Genomic DNA, 20399 nt, shown 5'->3' on the forward strand with positions numbered 1-20399 from the left:
TAAAAATGCACTTGTTTAATTATTTAAAAAGGTGCGTACCCTATCCAATTTAGTTATGCATAACTTAAGACAACCAAATTGTATTTAATTTTAATTAAAACAATATATTATTTTTAAAACTTTTGGATATTTTAGCTCTTTATATTATGGTTATTTATTATAAATATTTTTTTATAAAATCATCGTTGAATACACGGAAGATCAAAACGGTGCAAAACGGTAGATCAATTTATTACATTTTTATTAGCTTCTTCACATGCAAATTATGACTGAAAGTCGCTGCATCTAAAGTAATGCCTTGCAAATTTGATTATATTAATGAAAGCATAGCCACTTTTCTTCTTTTGGTCAATATCAAAGTTTTTGTTATTGTTTGATCAATATAAGTTTTAAATTTCTGTATCATTTTCCGTTTTAGATAACTGAATGTTAACGCAGGGCATTACAGTATAAAAAAACATTTTATAGAAGTTTGTTTACATAATTATCAGTGGCCTAGATTTGATTAATTCCTATTAAAATTTAATAAAATAGAAGTAATATTGATCTGAGAAAAAAATAAATATTCAATTAACCATAAATTAAATACAAACCAAGAAGGCCCTGCTTCATCTATGTCGGAAACATGAGGAAAGCAAATTGCAAACTAACTTATTTGCTTGTTATCAGCAATAGTTATAATATAAATGTAAATATTAAGATAATGGCCTTTTATTATTATTTTTTAGAGTTAAAATAAATAACATATACTTTTTTAGACATTAAATAGAGATTAAATTATGATACATTATTAAGCAACACACTTACATTAAGAAAAAGCATTATTTAAGTAAATAAATACAAAGAAAACTCTAACTACTAAGGAATTATATAACTTAATAAAAACCTTAATATATTCTCATTTTATTTATCTATTCTAATTTTAAAAATTCTTTAAAAGTTTTAAAACCATTGCATCTTTTATTTTAAAATATTGAAAATGCAAATCCCTCCCAGAGAGTTTCCACTTATAAATTTTCCCGAGAGCTTTTCTGGCGACAGAAACGGATACCATAGTATCATTCAACATGCCAGGGTCCGCCGACACAAATATTTTACTTCGATAGCAAATAAGAAAGCGGAATCACGAATCAAGAGATATTGTTATAAATGTAGCCCCGGCTACAACAAATCGATTTAAAGCTAAAGCAATAAACGTTCGGAATGTTCGTCCACGGCTGACTGAGCTTTATATAAACATGTGAATCGTAATATTGCCATATAAAATTTGTCAGCAGAGTTCCCACAGTATTGTGGATAGAGCGACCCTGATGCATAATTATTCAGCATATTAAACGCAAATAAATCATTCGATCAAAATGATAACAAAGCAATTTATTTAAAATTCATAAATAATTTCGCGAAAGATATTCTTAAGATTTTTGTATAAAACAAAAGTTTATAAGATCTATATCCTTCAATAAATTATTCACTGTCAGTTGAAACTCCCTTTCAGAATAAACATCTCCGCAGCGATATTGAACGTCCTGGGAACACTAATGATCACGGTGGAGACCTAATAGCAGGAATATTTTTACAACCGCTGAGGGTTTTTAAAAGGGCATTTAACATTTTAGGCAATGAAAATCTTTTTAGGACTTTTTTATGATCTGAACGTTAGGGTGTTAGATTTTTTACAGTATATTCAAGGCATTAATTGAAATAGAAAAAGTAAAAATGTTTAATTTTTTAAATTATATATCTATTACAGCAAAATAATAAATAAATAATAATTTTATTTAGTCAAAATGTACATAAAACAAAATTAATAAATAATATATAATTACTGGTAAGTTAAAACATATTACTTTAATGATTTTGTCAATACAATTTTAACTAGAAGAAATTATTTGCTGCATGTTCTCTAGTATCATGACCCTCATCTTTATTTTTACAATCTTTTATGCAAATGACGATATTTATTACATTTATCTTATAATTCCGTAGTCAAAATATTAGAGTTAACCTTAAAGATAATATATAATTTCTCGTTTATATTATTTATCCTCCTATGTATTTTTATTATTAAGTTTTTTTCAATTGGGTCAAACTGATTTTGGTTTATTATCCTATCAATATTATTTTTATCCTCAATTTTTACTCTGACTACATTAATTATTACAGTAGATTATTATATTATTACAGTATTAATTAATGTAGTAATGAACAAAAGAATAAACAGGATATAAATGGATCAATATCAAAACATAGACGCGTGGTTTATGTGAACGTAAATGGAATAATAATAATTCTAGTAACCAAATTAGATCTTGTGCTAAACTTCGGCTGATTTTCTATTAGGTGAATTCCAACAGTTAACATCAAGTAACGTCCACTTGGTCTTTAAACTTTAGTTTCAGTAGTCCTGATAATTTAACCGAAAGTTCTCTTTAATCTATTTAACGAGTCGTCTTTGGCGTGTGAATGCTTTCCGATGATATCAAGACGTTTTAAGTATTTAACTAATCTGCCTATTTAACAAATTATGATATAACATGTTTATTTTTTTTAATATCCTCTGCTTCCGTTTTTCATATTAACTTAAAATCAAAAAGAAATGAAAAGTTATAGAGTAATAGAAGATTGAGAGGACAGGATAGGACGACTACTTTAATAATATGAGTACTTTGCCTAAAAATAAGACTACTACTTATCATAATATTAAAATGATTTAAAAAAACATGATTAGCCAGCGACAGTTGTTAGGACTCAATACGAGAATAATTTATTAATTTCCCTTAATTTTTTGGAATCTATTCAAATCCAAAAGATTGCCGTAAGCTAATCTTGTCGTTTAAAGTTGTCCCCAAAGAGAATCTTATTATTATTCCCGATAAAAACACTATTCCAAATGTTTTACCACCGTGCCATCTATTTACGTTATTTATTACACGTTAAAAAGAAATATTTGTTCCTAACTACCGATAAATTTTATTCGATTTTCACGATCTGCTTTTCAACGTCCAATTTATCGCCGGGGCCGCATAACCTCAACGCGCTCGCTGTTTTTGGAAAGGGATCCCACCGCGCAATTTACTGAAATATTTAAAACTGCGGTTTTCTCGAAACTACCTTAATTTAAAGTTGGAGGATCTCTTGGGTTTCGGCAAAAGTCTTCGCTTGAAATAACACTGATTACGTGTGACCGTTCACGTCATTTCAGTTTCGAAAACTTGTTGTTTTCGTTCAATTTTCTGACTGATGGAAAGTGACGATATTGAGTAAAAGCTGTTCTTTATATGCGCATTTTTACTAGGAGTCACATTTGAACAAATAAAGAAAAAAAATACACCTAAACAAATTAACCATAAAATTTAGTGAAGAAACAGCATCAAAGATCAAGCATTTTCCGAATATGAAATTTGAAGTTTTTTGAGTCGAAAATTCCCTTGGACTTTCCATCTGTAAAGCAATATATATATTCAAGGTTAAAAAAAATGTTAGAGGCCTAAAAACTAATCTAAAAGACCTTTTCACCTCCGGTAAAAGTGAGTCAACCTAACAATTTTTACAATCTTTACTAAGACTAAACTGGATCTCTCTATTAGTGATGCTAAACCTCTAGAGCCTCGTAACGCCATACAAAGGACAGGAATTCTACTACCAGTACTAAAAACCATAGAGGTGAAGTACTTATTATTGTAATTAGTTTTTTGGGACTTGGGTATATGTGAATCATGGAAATTCTAAAAACTGTATTGGTTCTGTTTATATTCTCCCTCTTATGAATGCAGCAGTTTAGGAAGCTCACATGCTGACTGCCTCAAACACCTGTGAGTCAATTGAGGATATTATTGTAATCGGGACTTTGACCTTGCAAACACTGTGTAGTGAAATTCTAAAGATATTTTGGGATTCTTGCCTATAAATATTGGTTATGTGAAAGACACTTTATTGTGTTGGTTTAATAAACATTGATAATTCTCATCCACCTCTGGACATATTAAGAGTAAACTCCTCTGGCCGTTTAAGTATATGTGATTAAAGTAATTATAGGGTGTTTTAATAATGTTTTATGAGAGTTTTATTAAACTTTGACTAATATTATTCTAGCGCTTGATATACTATTATTTAGATTTAATATATTTGCATAAAAGTTTCCACTTTGGTGGTAATATAATATAAGAGTTGCAGATTTAGAATAACTTTGGCGTTAGAAATTAATCTGGTATTTATTACTTTAGTAAAATCAGCTGAATTTTTTGCCGCGTTTTCCTATAAATCTAGAGTAAATATTTCCTTAAATATGAAAACGTTAAACTTGAAAATACTAAAGAATAAAATATTCCCAAAAAATAATTTTATTTTATTAAAACTACGATTATTTGTACTGACATTCTAAAAATGTAATTAGTAAACTAAATTTGATCTGTATCAGTGACGCTAAAATAGCAGAGATATTGTATTTTCACTTCTTTTATAAACCATATCTGGTTATGCTAAAAATAAGTAAAGTTGATTCAAAATTATGAAAGGATGGTTAATTAGCAGTAGAACTTGGAATATCATTGTGAGTAAATTTGATAGTCCGAAAACCAGTGTACGGTTTTATTAGTTCTATTATAAAATTTGCTTAGATGATAATTAAAAAGAAGTTTACACAACATCATCGTTCAGCAATTTGGAAGTGCTTATAGAAAATATGCAATTTTCCATGGATTTGTTAAAGTTTTATAGGTAATAACTCAATAAATTAATAAAAACAGCTTGTGATGCCACGTTTTTAGTTTGTTGGGTTTACATAATATATCTTCCGAAAAGAATAATAAAACACAAAAATTAGAGGGCATTTCCTACATTAGCTACTATAAAAAAAGAAAAATTACCAACTTTTTAAACTTTTCAAAATATTCTATTAAGTACTCAATTACGAGCCTCATTTCCTAATTTTTGTTATTATTTTAAAGCAAATTTTTTAGATAATTAGTTAAAAATGTATTTGTAAAATCGGAAAATGCTTATACTTAAAATATAATGATATTTTGACGTACGTAAGTTCCAGGATTTTCAAATTTTACAAAAAAAAAAATAGTCAAAATTGAGAAAAACCGAAGTATATTACCCGAATTGTTTGTGTTTTCATTTAAATTATTTTAAAATTTTTAACAATTTTTCTATAAAAAAAAATTAATTAGGTATTTATTTTTTTACTTAATGCATAATTTTAATGGATACCTGGCCTATTTCTTTAATGTTATTTTTATTTGAGTAAAATTTTCTGGAAAATCCTAGTAATATAATATTAGAAAAATTGAAGAGAAGGTAACCAAGATTTTTCCAAAAATTTTGGGCATAAATTAAGAGAACTCCAATTTCTTTAAATATTTCAACCGATTTTCACAATTTGTTTCAGTTTTCTTTTCATATATTTTATGATAAATTTTTTTTCAGTCACCTGTTTCATGATTTTGGCAAATAGGAAATACAGGGTGATCAAAAATTGGTGAGACAATCTGTATTGTGTCAAATATTTCTGAAAACCCCTAAAACTAGAACTACCTCCTCTATCACCATTTTGAGCTCAGGCCAGCTCTTATAAGACATCCTTGTATTTTAGAATCAACTTAAAAATGGGTCCTAATAAAGATTATCAATAATTTTGCAAAATATACCTGAGGATGCCATAACTAACAAAAGGAAAATTGAAACAGGTCGAGGCTGAAATTAAACGACAAATTCCAATTAACTTGAGGCATGATACCTAATTGGTTATGTCACATCTTGTATCCACAAGCAACAGATTGGATGCATTAAGTGCGGCAACCTCCTTAAGCCAACTGTCAGCCGACTGAGCCGTTCCTCAAAGCCATATCCAGGCAATTCCTTTCACATAAATAACCATTCAGGTACAGGTAATCATTCTGATTTAAGGGAATACTACGAAAATTATATATCTATTCTAAATAAATTCATATTTATTACTGCTTACTTGTAGATACAATAATACTATTTATAAATAAGATCTATATTTTTCATACACCTAATATTTAAATACTTATCAATATTTGGAATTTCTATCTTTTCCAGTCATTTATAAATTTGCTTTATAATTTTTTCTAAAAGACCTTTAGCTTATTGGATTTTTATAATCCAAGTACTTTTTTTTAAAATCATAAGAAATGCGCAATAAAATAGAAAACTTATTATATTTGTGCTCGGTTATACTTCACAAAGTCAATAAGAACCCTAAAAGTCATTAAAACTGGCTTAGCAATGTTCTTTAAGAAATTATTTTGATATTTTAAAGTTCAAAGATGGATTTTTAAATCTTGTGAGGGAAAATACCTGAAAGTAGTACAAAGGGGATTTTTCACTCAGTTAGATCGTTCGAATTCTTTTCTTACGACGATATTAAACTGAATGATCGCTGGATTAGGATTACACGATCCGTCGAGCACGAGGTTGCTCGCTGTATCGTGTGTTCATTCTGTCCACTCAGGAAGTATGCATGAAGAAGTTGATATAGTTCGCCGTCGGGGTCAAATTGAGTATCGATTTTTCAACTAAACTGTTAAACTTTTCTATACGTTTAAAATTAGTTTATGTTTAATTTTTTGTATTATTGAATATTAATTTAAACTGTCCTTTTTCGGCCTGTATATTATACTTTAAAGAGAGTATAGGTAGTAACTCATGACTCGACTATATGGAACTTATCAATTAACTAACAAAATTACATTTGGTTTTCAGATTGTAGGTTATTGCATGATATAAGAAATATATTATTTATAAATATCTGTGCATTTGAAAATGTTTGAAAATGATGACGATATATCCAAGCAACACACCATTTATTATTATCGTTAAATATATATTTATTTAACTATTTTTTTGGTTTTGTTGTATTTGTCTGTCTACGAAAGGGAAAACAAATTGGCATTTAAAGAATTGACGCGAGATTCACCTATATGGTTTTTAAACTTACCCTAAATATTTAATGAAATGACTCCTATTAGCACATATATGTCTAGTAATGAAATATCATACACAGGAAAATCTAGGAGAATGTAGGAAATGCACTATCGTGTATAAAACAGAATTTTGAGCAAATTTGTATGTTTAATTAATTTTGAAATATTAAGTTTAAGAAAAAAATTGTTAAGTAAATATTATCAATTGGATCAATTCAAAAATGGTCTTTATTAATTTATGCAAAAATAGTGTCTCAAATGTTTCAAGAATATAAATTTGCTCATATTGGAAACTATTATTTCAAGAGATTCGAGAAAAAAGTATGGCCTAAATATATATACAGAGATAAGATAATTAAATAGAGAGGATTTATTCAAAAGAAGCGAGAGCCCCTAAAAGGCACAAGATAAATATTTATAAAAATGTTCTTTTAATGTAGTATCTATAATACCGCTTTTTCGCTTATGCAAAGAAAAAAACTGTAAAAAGAATTTTTTTGCAAGGTTTTTGCTACGTATCTAAAAAACTCTTTACAAGCTTAGTTTTTCTATATTTCTTTTTCCTCAGAAAATTTAATTCTGTTATTCGCGGTTTTCCATTTATAGATTTGGCATTGAGAACTTCTTTTGAATACTCTTAGTATTCGGTAAAATTTTCTGTATAAAGGGTAAAACAAAATTTTAATAAGAAAAATTATTAAATTTAAAAGTTTTCTCTAATACTATAAAGAAGCTATGTGTTAGTTATAAAGCCATAAATATATTCAAATCTAAGTAGTAAGCTACTAAGAAATTCTTTTTCAAAAATTTTCCGCAAAATATATTATACGTAATTATTGATGTATATTTTTGGTATAGTTGAATTTGGATCTTGGCTATTTTATATTTTAAGGGTGTTTCTATTTGCTTATAAGTATATTTTTAGATGTTACACTTCTACATTTTTAAAGCTTTATTTTAAGTTACATTTATTTAAAATTATTTAAATTTAGGAAGTAGGACAACATGTTTTTTTAATCAAACTAAATAACGACACATACGTAAATTAGTAAATAAATATTAAATTAAAAATTTAACTTAACAACTTTTAACAGTTTAGATATTTAAATGAGCTTTGTTTAGTGTAAATGAAATTAATCCATAAGTCTCAAGGGTACTCGTTTTTATAACAAAAATAATTATACCCTAAAAGGACATAAACCTGCTTTATTTAACCGATGAATTACAAATCCGATCATAATAGAAATAGCAATTATAAAAATAGCAATATCATTTATATAAATAATCAATAAATCTTAATATAATATGGCTTAATGGTACATTCAATGAATTAGTTAGTATTTGTTAATTAATTTGAATTTACATAATGAAATAAAATACAAAAGTGTCACCTTTCACATTGTAAACTTTTTGTTTTGTCATAGAATAGACTAATAATTATTCATTTATTATTCTTTTTTTTGCTAGTTTTCACAATTTTTAATAAAAAATATAAAACTTATTTAAAAAAATTTTTAAGTTTTATCTTAATTTTTAAAGCTCATCTGCACCAAGGAAACTTAAACAAAAGAAATGTGTGTAATTAGAAAGTTTTTGATAATAATGAGAACCAGACATAAGATAACAAGCGCAAACAACTTAAAGTTTAACGAATAATTAGCTAAGTTTATATTAAAGGGGAAAAGAATTAAATTAAGGAACAACTTTAAAAAAAAATTTTGTGTCAAAAAATAAATTGCTTTTTAGGTTTGAAAAGTTGCTCTTTATTAAATTTGGGAACAACATTTTTTACCTTTATGTCACAAGATATTTATTCTTTGGGTTTAAAAAGTTGTTCTTGTACTAAATATAAAAATACGATATTTAAGTTAGTTCTTTGAACACTTAAAAATATTAGTTGGTTTTTACTTACTTAATGAAAAGCAAATAATATGTGATGTACATAATGTGCATACAGTCTAGAGGCAGTAACTAAGAATTAAAACAATAGTCTCGAAACAATTTTTCATACGGGATTGCTTTGTATAATAAATTGTAATTGCAAAGAAGCATAATATTAACCTTATCCTAAACTAGATAGAATTGAAGTGAAAGGATACAGACTTGATATTGAGTAAGGTTTGTAACGAAGTTTGCTATAGAGCTAAAAGAAAAGAAGTAGGAAGATGAAGAAATAAGTATTGGAGAAGTATCAATTGAAATTCATGCCCAAAGGATTTTGAGGCGGTTGATTATGAGCTTTTCGTTAAAGATGCCATTGAGGAAATTGGCATTTAGCATAAATTGAAGTTATTTTATTCTTAGTGTCGTAATTGCTCGGGTTAAAAGCTCTCTCATGGAAAGGTCGAACTAAGGATAGAAGAGAATATTGGGTGTGGTAAATAAGTAGCTAATAAGTTAACACAATAAAAATTAAAAGGAACTTTCACTTGGCTGGTTCAAATGCATGAAGTTTAAAAATGTTTCCTCTATTTAGGGTCACTCGGTATTTTACCTGGCTGACTTAGAAATGGTTAATAATTTTTTATAGATTTTAATTACTTAGAATATTTTTTTACGATACTTACCATAATTTATCATTACAGAGTCAAAAGATGCTGATTATTTCTGAAAATAAAACATTAAAATTACTTACATGGCAACAATTATTAAAATTGTTAAAAAGAAAAATTATATTGTGCAGTTTTCTCATTACTGTTACTTTTGTAAAAGTTTAGCTGTTTTGTTGAAGTTAATATACAAACCACCATCCGATGTTTACACTTTTTTAATTATTATTTTCCATAATATGCTTCAAATATCACTATACATATACTGTATAATATCAATAAGTGACCTAAATATAAACTTGTGTATAAATAGCCCTGGAAGTTATGCATTAATTCTATTTTAGAGCTTCTATTCTATTTTAGAGAACAGCTTTGGTGAGCCTACTCTAGTGAGTAGAAATTCTGATAGTCTTATAGATATTATTTGTACTAATAATAGTTTAGAACTAATAAATTCCGGCACCTTAGAAATATACAACCAATCTGATCATCGTCTTGTTAAAGCGAAATATAATAATTTTGATGTTACGTCTATTTCTAAATTCCTAAAGTATAGAGACTTTCGTAATTTTAATAAAGGATTGTTTGACATTTGTTAAATAAATTTGTTAAATAAATAATTAAATCAATTAGACTTACCAATCAATAGCTGGTCAATTGAATTTTTGTTTTAAAAACTTTTGTTTTAAATTTATTGGACTAAAACATATTTAGTCCAATAAATTTATTTAAAGTCAAGCATCAATTTAAACCCTACATTACAGCAATCATTAAAGATGTAATAAAATACAAATACACGGTAGCTTATAAAGCCCAGAAAATATTAGTAAACATTTTTTAAATATCAGCTTCAAAGCTATTCATATTGATCAAGGCTTAGTTGACTTCTATTCCAATAAAACACGGTTTCAAATTCCGCTTTCATAAAATTACAGAGGTTGATATTTACAATTATTTTGGCAAATAAAATCTAAATGTAAATGCTTTGACGACATTACTTATAATATTACTTATTATTAATTTTATTGCTCTTATAATTGACAAAATATTTAATGGCAGTTTAGAGAAAGCAGAATATTTTTATATACCGAAAACTGCCAATATACAACATCTTCTAAGTGAGCTAATATTTCATCATTAGACCAACTTTGACCTATAATTTTTTTACCAGTTATGGTAAGCTATTAGCGCTCTTTATTGCCCTAACGATGTTGTCTAATTTATAGTTAATCTTATCTGAGTGGATATTAAGCTTATTTGATATTATTGCAACTAGACCTGTTTGAAATTCATCATGTTCGAGACTTTCGGTTGCTCTAGAAGTATTACCAGGCACTTGGTATTTTGCTAGTTTTTCTTTTTATTTAATCAGAGATTATCTTGGATGTATCAGTCAGGCTTTTTAAGGCTTTTTTCCAAAGCCACAATTTTGAGGGTAATTTTTGACTTAAGTTGCTTTGACCTTCTACTTCTTTTAATAACCCTCTGGTATCAATATGTCGGTATTGCCGATTGCTGGTCTCACTGGCCAAAACCAGACAAGCAAGATAGAATGATCCTCCATATAGCACTAGACTACATTCTTTTTGCAAAGACCATAATTGGTAACTCATTCAAACATTTGAGAACACATTCTAATGCTACTGCAGTATACTCAAACGCATCAAAATTGTTGCAGTACTGATAGCCTATTGTTCATAGTAAAGTAAATGTATTTATTAAAAAATGCATTAAACGGGTACTCAGTTTTACGCTTTTATTGGGTCTTTCTATTATAATTAACTTAACTTCCTCCGAATCTAAAAAAGCTTAATTTTTCAGTAATATAAAATTTGAACGAATATTTTGCGTTATTAACTAGCTCCAGTTAGTTTCTATTAAGGACAAAATATTTTAAAATTTTATATTATAAAATGCGTATAGGAGAATATTTTTATTTTTATTGATATATTTTTATGTAGACTCTAACAACGTAGATATTTAGGTAATTTGATTAGGTTGAACAGATAGTATGGTAGTTTGATGGATGTTGTGGAAGAACGCACCATGCCAATAATACCTATTGTATAAACATATATGTATACTTTTGTTTTCTGCATTTCTACTTTTTCCATTTATCAATATTCTTGACTAACCAAAGTATAGTTTAATTTTAGACTATAACTGTTACTTTCCCTTTACAGAGAATAGAACCCCTGAAAGTACCTAGAAACTTTAAGTACTTTAAATTAATTAACATACAAGTAGGAACACAGTTTCCCCAACTTTGGATTATTAGCTTTTGTCAAAGTATTTGCGAAAATGAAGAGCCGCACAGGTCTTGTTAGATTGCATACCTAACCAAAATTCCTTTGAGGATAAAAGCCATAAACGTATTTCATATTAATGTCAAAATTCTGAGATTCGTCTATCAATTTGATAACTGAATTATATCATTATACCTTTAATGTTACACTAAGCAAGCAGTTGCTATCTGGTCTATCCTCATTTGATTTCCCAAAATTGTAAATAAAACAAACAAACAAAAACACTTTAACAAATTAAAAGGAAATATTTAATTTTAGCTCATGTTAATTGTAAATTCAAAAGCGAATCGTACTACAGAAAAAATTCAAGACTTTGTGGTCGAAATGAAATTTCGCAACCGATTGAACAAGCTGTTGCTCAGCGAATCGTGTATTTTTGCAGCGGGTATGTGCGCCATGTGTAATTTAAGCCGGGCACTTGCACGGTTTTTCAACAAAACAATGAAATATCAAATATACACGTGCCGCTAGGTAAGCTTCGAAATTTAATTCGATTATATTGTTTTTATTTTAAATCAATTCCGTCGATGAAAACTCTAAATTAAAACTGCCGCTTACCAATTAAAATGCTAAAATCGGGCTTTATTTAAACGAGTTATTGTTGTGAAGGCTGCGGTTTAACTTCAGATATGTGGTGAGGCGTAAATTAGGATATCAGTGCGGGTTTTTTTAAAGGTATTTATTACAAATATAAATTAAAGGTATTTTATATTTTTAGTTAATTAAATTTTGGTTTTTGTATTAAACCAGTGCAGTACCAGTTAAAAATAAAGTGATAGCGGTTCGTTTTAGGTATAGTCGCTATGCTGATTTTATTTATTATTAATATCTTTTTTTTCATTCATAATATATGTTTATATACATATATATATATATATATATATATATATATATATGCGATCGCTGTCAAGTATTTTTATTTCTTCACTCGTTTTAATTTTTTGATATATGTTTTAAACTGTGCCATTTTATAAGTCAAATATCAAGATAAGAAGATTGTCATATTGTTGCGAGTCCTATTATGTACATTCGATAGTATGCAGGCTGTTTTAGGTCAGAGGCTTTTAGGTCTTTAATAATGTAAGTAAACCAAATCAAATTTTCACAGTCTTGATTCTCGCTAATCTGTTTTTGATTTCAATAAAAAAAATTGGCATTTTTATTGACGTAACTTTTTATCTAAGTAACGGAATAATATTAACTATTGACTTAATTTCTAAAAAAGAAATTAATATCAATATTTATGTTTTTTTTTGAGAACTCTTAAAGCTCTTAAAATTTCTCTTATCTATTTTTTTTCTCAGTCATATTTATAAAAATTATTTAAAATGTTATCAACATGATATATCCAATAAAAATATTTACAAAAGATGGTAACATAAACCTATTAAGTATTTTACCATAATTTCTTAAATAGGCTATTTATCTTATATAAAAATGAGGTTATGTCATAAATCATTTTCCAGTACAGATAAATCTTAGCTTAAAATACAGTACAAAAATAACGCACACACACAATATACTAGTAAAGAAAATAATATAAATAAAAAATCTAGTAATTATTAAAAACTAAAAAACTATTGGTAGAATAACACTGGACAATAACTAAAAGCATTAGCAACCCTGAAACAGCAATGACAACTTTTTCGAAAGTTTTCACTAAGCCAGAAAACTGTTCAAATTTTCCTCTTCACTTGGGAATAGGGTAAACCTGAAAAGAAAACTGATCATGAACTATAATATAGATTATATAAAAAACTAGAGTTATTTCTTTCTAATCTCTTTGAGAATGATTGACGATTTTTTCATAAAATATAGAATTTAAATATGAGTTAAAAGAATGCATGAATCAAATTGCTAAAATAATAGACAAAAAGAGTCTTCTATAAAACAGAAATTTAAAGACTAATGAAGATAGTTTGGATAACAGTCATATTAAAGTTGATAATCACTACGGGAAAGCTTTTGAATTTTTTTTTTAAATTTTCAAAATCATAATATATGCCTTCAAAAAAATATAGTTCGTCTTCGTTTTTATTCCCAATTACTAAAAATGAAGTAAATAAACGTATTCAAAATCTTAAAAACAGAAGTTGTCCGGGTATTGATGGTATATCTGCTGCACAAATTTAAAAAAAACCTATGTAAAAATTTTACAATCCCTACTCCACGTAACAAGCAAAATTTATGATACAACAGGGCAAGTACATTTTTTTCATACATTGTTCATAAATTAAATGGCTTATGTGTCAGCTTCAGTGATAATACTATTTAGAATTTTTAAATTTTATCAAAAGTAATTTACTAGGACTTTTAAATAATTAAATCCCTATATGATACGCATTCAAAAATTGCGATTTATTAAATTATAATAGCATAAGGAACCGCTACACTAAAATTCCTTGACAAAATTGACATATTATTATAAATCTTAATTTAAAAAATCTATGTCTAAATGCAATTTATGTATTTTGAGTTTTAATTTATAAATAATTAGGATATTTAACTGAGTTTTGTCTTTTAAAACTTAATTCTTAAAAATTGTATCAAGTAAATCGGTTTTCTGTCTCTAGAATAACACCTTGGAAATATTTTAAAGAATTTATCCATATGAGGAGGTTCTCTATAGTTAAAAGAATAGTAGTTTCAATAATCTTTTAGTTTTTAAACAAGAGATTTTTGCTTGTAGTAGGTTTACAAAAAATTATCGTAAGTCAGTATATTTGGCAAACTTGATGCTTTGCAAGAAACTTTTTTCATCATATATGCAGCAGCACTTTTTCAAAAAACTAGCCACTCGTTCCGCTACTTCACTATTTTTTAACTCCTAATATTCCTTTATAATATAAAATCCACCATGTTTAAAATAACCGTTTATTTAAAGATCTACGTCAATTTTAATAATTTGTTTTCAAATATAAAGTAAAATATGTATGGGTTTATTATTTTCTCATACAAGCAGCACAGATTTACCTTTCAAAATTGTATGATAAACCTTTTCCCTTACAATGTTTTTCAATAAGTGTCATGTAACCATTTGTCATGCTTTTAACCTCAATCTTAAGTACATATTTGCCGCTGAACAAATTTCATTAAGGAACCGATCCATCACTTCATAGGTTTGTATGGCCCGTTGGCGTGCTTAAAGCTCCCCTTACTCTGTATGTGGAAATGCTAGGTGTCGTCTTGCGTCACATTTAATTCTATATCCCGCAGTAATTGAATGTTAAACAGTTTTTGCTTTATTACTTAATAAATATCTTATAATTAAAATATTAAGAATTATAATTAAAAAAGTTTAACATCTTTGAATATTTAAAGGTCGTATTGTACCTAGAAGTGCTAAAAATTTACTCAAACTCACGCAAAAATTAAATTTAAACTTATTACATTAAAAAATGTCCAGAGCCAATTTGCAATAAATTATCGGCATTATTTTATTCCAAAAATTATTTATAAAAATTAAAATTAATGAAATATTCTAACCAAGTCAATCCAGAGTGCATGTTAATTTAATCCGAGTAATTGATAAAAAATTTCAAAACTTAGATATTCAGTTACATGATTAACCGTTTCTTTATAGAGAAAATCTGTTTTTCTTTTAATAGATTCGTTTTTTGCTTTTCATTATGAGACTATTTAAGACCACTTTTCCGAAATAAAAAGAACTAAAGAGACAATCCACATATCTTGCTTTAGAAAAGACCTGAGAACAGTTTTAAAAATGGTACGATATTCCTGATATGATAAACAAATTTTTAAGTTACTTTATTTATATATTTTAGAAAATGCTATGTTCCTATTATAGTTTTATTTAATTGGCCAAAGAACTTTATTATTATAAACGTCTATCCAATTCTTTTTATGCTGAAAAACTATTGAATATATATTAACGATAGGCCTTGAAAAATAAATGTTTCAGTGCTTTTACAGATATCATGAAACATCAACCAATTAGCTAATACTTTCAGTATATTTCATTAAAGGACTCTGATTATTTAAATAAAGAAATAATTACAGTGGCTGCCTCTTTCATAGTTTGAAAGTAGCAAAAGTGATCTTTACGCGTCAAAAAATTACTATAAATAAATTCTTTATACTGATAAGACAATTCTGAGGTAAAAATTATAAGAAAATGATGATCACTATTGAGATATATGCCTGGCCAATTACTTTTTATGATTTCAAAATATTCAGACATTATCAACCAACAAAAAAACATAAGCAAAGCCTTGAGTTAAAGAAAGAATGACAATTTTTCACCAATTTGTCACTTGCTAAAAGAAGAGATCCACGTAATCACCCAAAATCAAAATCACCCAAAATCAAAAACCGCAGAGGTATGTTATTTTTAATAAATGATATTTATTAAAAATAACATACCTCTTTCTTTAAATGATATTTATTAAAAATAAATTATGACTGTGTGTTTTCTTTGTCTCTTTTTTTTTCTTTCGTCAATTTCTTTTGCCAATTTTGAATAAATTAAACAAAAAAAATTAATTACATTAACAATTTCCTAAGATTTTCTTTATTCAAGTCCTAGTTTTAACTAAAATATATACTGAAGATAGAGCATTCTGTAACAATTTGGATAATTACATTACGTTAACTCTAAAGTTAATTGTTAATTAGAATTTTTCGTTTTTTTTATTTACTTTTAGTATATCTGTTTATATTGGTTTGACCAACAAATTTGTATTACGTTAAAAAGATAACATTAGCAGTTCTACTACTCCCTCTTCCTACAATTCGAATTAAATCAAACGTAGATTATATATTACTTATTATTTTATGTAATATGTAAATTTCACGCCTATTATTTATTATTTTAAATGATATGGTAACATTTTTATTCGCAAGAAATTCATTTTAGTGAATTACTCAACCGATTATTTAATAGTGTATTCTTAATTCTTCGCAAACCTCAGCCGTTAAAAAATTAAAGCAGTTTGAATTTTATAAATTCATATTGTCACATAAAACATTTATTTAAATATTTGTTTAAACAATTCCATTTTTAATTTAAACACTAAATTTAGGATTCCCTTACTTTATGCAAAATTAATATATATATATTTTTTTATACGATGATATTTTCCCCGTCGAGAGTAAAATGGGAGACATTTTCATTTTCCAGTGAACCCGCACATTTGCCAATTTATTTTCATTATTTCATTAAACAGAAAGCATGTTTACCCTTACAAATTGAAACAAAACCTCCATTAGCGTCACAGTAATTTCACTCAGGAATATGTTATGGTTTTGACAGGTCTTTTTTTGTATAATATTCTTTGTATTTATTGTGTATGACATCAAAGAAAAATAAATTCGAATAATATTTTAATAAATTTTATAAATATAAAATAAAAAAGTAGTAAAAAAGGGAGTAAATATTAATAAAAAATTAGGTTAGTTATTACTAAGATACTTTCTTCAAATTTTTCTTAATAATTATTAGACACGGTACAATTAAAATATAAAATTAAAAAGAACATATGAAATAGATTATTTATTTTGGAAATTATATTATGGCAAGAACTCTATAATTAAAAAATTATCGTTTATATAAGTATTAAAATAGTAAGTAATTGTGCTTCACGTAATATTATAATCCTATAAAATAATTGATTATGCATAACTTAAATGGGCAACATGACGAGATGTTTAAAAAAGGTCTTTAATTTTTTTATCAAATGCTACTAGATAAACACAAATTTTATTTTAACGACAAAACTCAAATAAGAAAATTAAATTGTTAAAGTCTAATTGGTTAATTTTTTTCATGTGGTTTTAATAAATCCTGATATCAAAGTTACAACTTATAGGGTTAATTTTAAAATCGTAAGTAATTATGACACGATTTTGCCACTAATTAATTTAACTCTTAATTACTCGGAACAATTACATGTTAGTTTTGTTTATTGTTTGAGAATTTAAGTCGTTACAAATTAGAACTCTTTAAAGTAGGGCCTAAAGAAGCCCTTTGAGAGCGGCATTTTTTAATTATTTTATGCAGAAGAAAACAAATTAAATTTATGTTATATGAAACTAAATTAAACACTCTAGGGCTGGCAGAACTCATTTTCAATATTTTTTGCACCTGTGTGGTTTTAGATTTATTCAATTTTGTAATCTTACAGTTAAATATTATATTCCAATAATTCTTATTTTTTATTTAGTCATTGTTTCCGTTTATGGTAAACCCATGTATTGTATTTAAAGTATAGGGTATCCCAATAGGAACGCACGTTTTGAATTGCGCAGCATTCTTTTTTTATCGCAGTATGTCAAAAAAAACTGAAAAGACTAATAAACAGTTTGCGATTAGTAGCCATGGAACGATATACGGTCGAACAACGAATTATTATTGTTAAAACACACTACAAATATGGAGAATATTTTGCGGAAACAGTTCGTAAATTGCGGGGCATTTTTGGTCCACACGATGCACCAAATCACACGACCGTCCAAAGACTAATTGATAAATTTGAACAAAATGGTTCTGTCGTGGCTGTTGCACATTTCGAAGAGTACTACCCACCGAATTCTAACAAAAGATCTTCATTTACATGCCTATAAGATTCAATTGACGCAAGAATTAAAGCCAGTGGACCATGCGACGCGCCGTACATTTTCTTCTTGAATATTGCAAAAACAACAAATAGATGTCTATTTTTCGAAAAAAATGTTGTTTACCGATGAGGCACACTTTTACCTTAATGGCTTTGTTAATAAACAAAATTGCCGAATTTGGGGCAAAGAAAATCCTAGAGTCATTCATGAGAAGAAAATGCATCCATCAAGAGTCACTGTTTGGTGCGGACTTTAGACAGGTGAAGTAATTGGCCCGTACTTCTTAGAGGACGACGCTGAAAATGCAGTTACCGTGAACAGCGAACGCTATCGTAATATGCTCACTGAGTTTTTATGGCCTCAATTGGATGGTATGGATACGGGCGGTATGTGGTACTAACAGGATGGTGTCACACTACACGTGAAGTAATTCAATTGTTGCAAAGAAAGTTTCCCGGTCGTGTCATTTTACGGAATGGAGACCAGAACTGGCCCGCAAGATCATGCGATTTAACGCCTTGTGACTTTTTTCTTTTTTAAAATCCCTCGTATACGCTAATAACCCAACAACAATTCCACAGTTAAAAAACGAAATTAGACGTATTATTAGCAAAATTGGGACGCAATTATTCAAAAATGTAATTGAAAATTTCTCAAAACGAATAAGAGTCTGTCACGAAAGTCGGGGCGGCCATTTGCCAGATATTATTTTTCACGTTTAATTGCAGTGTATTAGCTTCACATTAAAATATAAATAACACTCAGTTTAAAATAAATTATGACTTTTATTTACCAATTAAAACGTGCGCTCTTATTAGGACACCCTTTATATTGCTCTATTCATATTTATCTCTGTTTTCATATATGAAACTATAACACATTCGTAACTAATAACTGCTAATGCTCATTGATAGCCTAATATGCAAACATAAACCATCACTATTAATTTTACTCCTGTAAGCAGATCTATTATCACGCAACTTCCAAGCAGCTTCTGAATACTGCACTACCTCCCCTAAGACGTTCAACCGGGCGCTACTTAGCGGCAAACAACAGAACTGAATAAAAGGGGGTACATGCTGTAAATTTCCTTGAGACATCTATATAAACTTGACGCTATTGTTCTGGAACTTAATTAATCTTCTCTACCCTTATTTAAACCGTAATTACAACCTAATAATATATTTCTGGGAATGCTAGCTATTATCTAGCGATGTATTATTTCTTTAAGATTATGGTTGTTAAAGACTATTGTGTAAGATCTGTTGGTTTTTGAAGGTTAGTAATATCGATGTAAAGTTCATCATTCCTATATGGACTTTAAATAAAATAGAGTAATATAGTTGTATAAAGGGCAATCAAATTACAAATATAGAGAAAACGTAATATAATGTATTTGGTACCTAAAATAAAGTCGAACAAGCAAATAGGCAATATAGTTATAAGTGATTTTGCCTTTTGTTGTATTAGTTTTTGCTAGCACAAGCACTTTCTTATTTAACAAATTAATAATATTTTTTAATTACGAAATATTAAAATAAAAACAGTCAAATTTTATTAAAAGTACTAAACAAAAGATGAATAATACATGTAAAAGAAGATGTACAAGTATTGTGTAAATAAATACTCTTAACCTTATATATTCATATTGAGGTAAACCAAACATCTTTTAACGATTTAATACACAAAAATATACGTTATTATACCTTGTTATTGTACCCTTAATTATTTCTTGTCTATGAATAGTTAAAAACTATGTTTATGACTTGTGTAAACTATAAATATTATATTTTTAAATGACACGAAATAAGGCTTACTTAAGCTATTTATATTGTGTGTCTCCTTTTCTTAATATAACTAATAATTTAAAAAAGGCGATGTTAAAATATTTATGTATAAGCGCATTTATATTTTTTTTATCATTATAAGGCACTTTTCTAACAGTCTTTGGATGTTGAGAATAAATGAATTTATAATTAACAGCTGATCATCATCATCACATTGGTAAATAGCATAAC

At 27.4% G+C, this 20399-nt stretch overlaps 1 protein-coding gene across 5 annotated transcripts in view; it reads right to left on the reverse strand.

The window, feature by feature from the left end:
- LOC126737690 (uncharacterized) overlaps positions 1-20399 on the reverse strand; it is a 279234-nt gene that overhangs the window by 203288 nt on the left and 55547 nt on the right. For 3 of the 5 annotated variants that reach the window (XM_050442687.1, XM_050442691.1, XM_050442688.1), the window contains exon 2: positions 9518-9557. The exons of the other annotated variants lie outside the window; for them this stretch is intronic. The gene's annotated coding sequence lies outside the window, so the exon portion shown is untranslated. The remainder of the gene's footprint in view (positions 1-9517; positions 9558-20399) is intronic. 5 annotated transcript variants of the gene reach the window in all.

The sequence above is a fragment of the Anthonomus grandis genome, chromosome 6, assembly GCF_022605725.1.
Source record: "Anthonomus grandis grandis chromosome 6, icAntGran1.3, whole genome shotgun sequence".
Lineage (NCBI taxonomy): Eukaryota > Metazoa > Arthropoda > Insecta > Coleoptera > Curculionidae > Anthonomus > Anthonomus grandis.